The 3,536-nt window shown below is 33.6% G+C and overlaps 1 long non-coding RNA gene across 1 annotated transcript; it reads left to right on the forward strand.

Annotated features, from left to right (window-relative positions):
* Window positions 1–384: 384 nt before the first annotated feature.
* On the forward strand, window positions 385–3,019 carry LOC138339680 (uncharacterized). Its single transcript, XR_011212536.1, has 2 exons — window positions 385–1,687; window positions 1,771–3,019. It is a non-coding gene; the product is annotated as an uncharacterized lncRNA (long non-coding RNA).
* The last annotated feature ends 517 nt before the right edge of the window (window positions 3,020–3,536 follow it).

Below are 3,536 nucleotides of genomic sequence, written 5' to 3' on the forward strand. Positions count from 1 at the left end.
AATTTGCCATGTATTGTTTTAATACTTCAACGTAATCAAATCCAAAGATAAGTCCAAATTTCCTCCAACTAGCATAACTTAAATGAAATTTAAATAATTTCATACACCTAATATGTAATTACCTATTTTTATATATCAAAATATAATTTATAATGCAAGAATAAAATATTAATACTAATGTTTGAAGCAACTGATTAAGAAATTAGTGGCACGCAACCGTGCATAACCGTTCCAGACTACAATAACCGTTCCCTAATGAATGAACAATATTCCCTTAATTAATAACCACACCTAATCTCCTCTCAGCCAACAACAACCATTATATAATATATATTTGTCCTTCCCAATCAATAGAATAACCATTATAATAATAATAATAATACTCATTGGAAACAGTTATACAAGCCAATACATCTAATTGCTAACATCCCCTTCCTATTTTACATTATTATAATATTAATAACAATAATACGACCATCACCCATATGTCCCATATCCAAGTTAAATTTGATTTACCTGATGGAACAATCGCTTTGTGACTGCTCTAGATATGGTTTCTCTTGGCTAAACCCTTATTTCCTTTCTACAGAATATTTCTTCCTAAATATCATATAGCTAATTATAAGAGTGGTGAAATTGACCCCTATTTATTTCACTATTATTCTTTTTAACCACCAACTAAATAAATTAATAAAATTACCCTACTTATTTCATAATTACAATTATGAATAGTCCAATACACCCATTTAAATCTATGTAAAAATATTTTCTGACATAAAAATTTCTAGTGCTCAAAACGATCAAAAATGGTCATTACATTTTCAAACGATCATAATTTCTAGCTCAGGAGGAGTTATGAGCAGTTCTTAATGTGGATAAAACGCCGTAGGAAAGATCTTTCAAACGGCTCCGAGTTTGCTATTTTTCAATGTCATATTAGGGAGATATGTTTTTTGAAAGTTGGGCTATTGGAGGGAGGGAAATTCTATTCGGATTTTAGTAAGGTTAAAGTCGTCTTTTAACCATTCTATTTCCTAATTTTTTTAAGATTTTAGTTGGGGTAAAACCAAGTTTTAGATGAGATTACATTAGTACTTTTTACGCTTAGGGTTAATGAGAAAAGAGAAGAGAAGAAGGAGAAGGGAGAAAATACAATATTTCACCAAGAACGCCAAGAGATTTTAGTGAAATTCGTCAGGGATGATCCCTAATCATTGAAGTTCTTGATGAAAAATCGTTGAATTCTTGTTGGTTGAGTTGTGGTATGCCTTTGGTTGTTTGATTAGTGCTTCAAGGTTGTTTTACGAGTCCAAACTATAGGGTATTGAGGATTTTAGTGAGCCTTAGTGTTTGAAATTGATCCATGGGAGTTGAAGGTTAAGATTAGAACATCGGAGAAAAAAATTCGAAAATCCCATCTAACAAGTCCTGGGGAGCTGCGCCTTCCATAGCTCCTCAAGGCAGCCTCTATCTGATAGGGCCTGGCACTCCTTGCAAACTAGAGCCTCTCAGGACAGTCTCTTAATCCTTCCAATCTTAGAAGTTGTTTTTTTAGCATTCTAGTTCGCGTACTCGTACATCCAATGTAATGATGTCAGTTGGACCGCATCGTCTTATGATGAAGATGCAGGATTCCAGGATCAACATCCAGCACCTTGTTAATCCGTATGAGCATTCAGAGTCAGAGGTGAGCCTCCTTGCATCCCACAGCACTGTTTAATTGTTTTTCTATTTCCTTGTGGGATTTATTTCTAACATTCGTCTTTTTAGTAGTAGAGGCTTCATAGACAAATGGATAGTCAGACACTCAGTTTTGGGTATATCTTTATTTGCAAATTGAAAAAGATTCAATGAAAGACAGAAACAAATCCACTATTAATTTTATGCCAAGCAATACATGGATTAACTCCCGATATAACAGTAAAAGCAAGACGTGCAGGTGTATCGACTCATCAAGTTCCCACTGAAATAGGATCCACACAACGAAATGTACTTGACATTCTTTGGTTACTTACGGCATCCCGAAAACATTATGTTTTGAATTAGTGGATGCTGCCAAAGGGATTGGCGATGCCCTACTCAAAAAGGAAGAGAGTCATAGAATGGCAGAGGCAAATAGAGATTTTTCACATTTTCGTTAATCCATGAACATAATGTATGCATCTCGATCGGAGAAGAATCAAGAGAAAAAAGAAAGAATCGGAATTGATTGATAGATATATCAAAACAAAAGGAAACGAAAGATGAAACATAAATTGTGGTTCAACTAAGACCTCTAGGGGACTTTCTTAAAGAGGAACCTCATGTAAATACCATGGAATGTTTGATCCTATTCATGGAGATTTCGTAACTATTCCAAAAATGGAAAGTTCGACACAATTGGTATTTTTTTGGAAATTTGAAGGATTTAGTAATTTATGATCTTGGATGCACAGAATGAAAATTTCATTCTCGATTCTATGAGAATTTTTATGAAAGCCTTTCATTTGCTTTTCTTCGATGGAAGTTTGATTTTCCCAGAATGTATCCTAATTTTTGGCCTAATTTTTCTTCTGATGATCGATTCAACAATACATATATTGTTTTGAGACTTAAGTGTCATATTTGGCCAAGACTATTATTTAAAGTATTTTCATGAGAATGTTTCCAGATTTATACTTGAGTTAAGTTAAGTCTTCCGCTGATTTAACTAAGTTTGGCCAAGGGTTCGCTTAAGGTCAGCAATGGTCGTTGGGTGCCGACCACGTTCAGGGTCTAGACTCGAAGTGTGACATTTTTGTAGAGGGAACTGCATGGATAGTAAGCACCCTTCCCTTCCAACCTGAAGGTTGCGAGTTCGAGTCACCAAGGGAGAAAAAGGGGCAGGATCTCCTAGAGGGGGAGAGGTGTAAAAAACCCAAACATAAGTAACCCACCCAGAATTATAAGTGTTGGACTCAAGATAATTTGAATTTAGTACAATATCAACTCTTTCAAGCATAATCCATTTTAAGAGAGTTCTCAATTTAGCCCAATTTAATCTCCAGTTTCAACCGTTTTGAAATTCTTTTGTAAGATATTTTCTATTATTAAAGTTGTGAATTATTATCTAGTCACCATCATTTAGTATTTATCTATCTATTTGTTGTTGTTGTTTTTTCAAAAATCTTGAGCTGAAATTCGTATTGTGATTATAAAAAGTTAAATATTATTATATTAAAATTATTGATATTAATCGGGTTAAAATGGGAGGGTCAAAATCAAACCCAATACAATGAACCCAAAGTAAACTTGGGCAGGTCAAGACCCAACTCGATTTCTATTTCAACCCATTTTAATATCTCAATTTCAACCCAACCAGCCCACTTGACACCCTCTATTTTTATGTATAAAATTAATATTTTTTGATTATATTTATAATGTCGAGTTGATTTGATCTCAAGTTGACTTCTGTTTTAGTTGAACAAAATCAACAAAGTATACTTCGATTCTATTTCAACAACAAATAAAATCAAACAAAACATCAAGTTAGATATTTTGTTATTTGACTCAATCTA

This window comes from Solanum lycopersicum, chromosome 11 (assembly GCF_036512215.1).
Source record: "Solanum lycopersicum chromosome 11, SLM_r2.1".
NCBI classification, from domain to species: Eukaryota; Viridiplantae; Streptophyta; class Magnoliopsida; order Solanales; family Solanaceae; genus Solanum; species Solanum lycopersicum.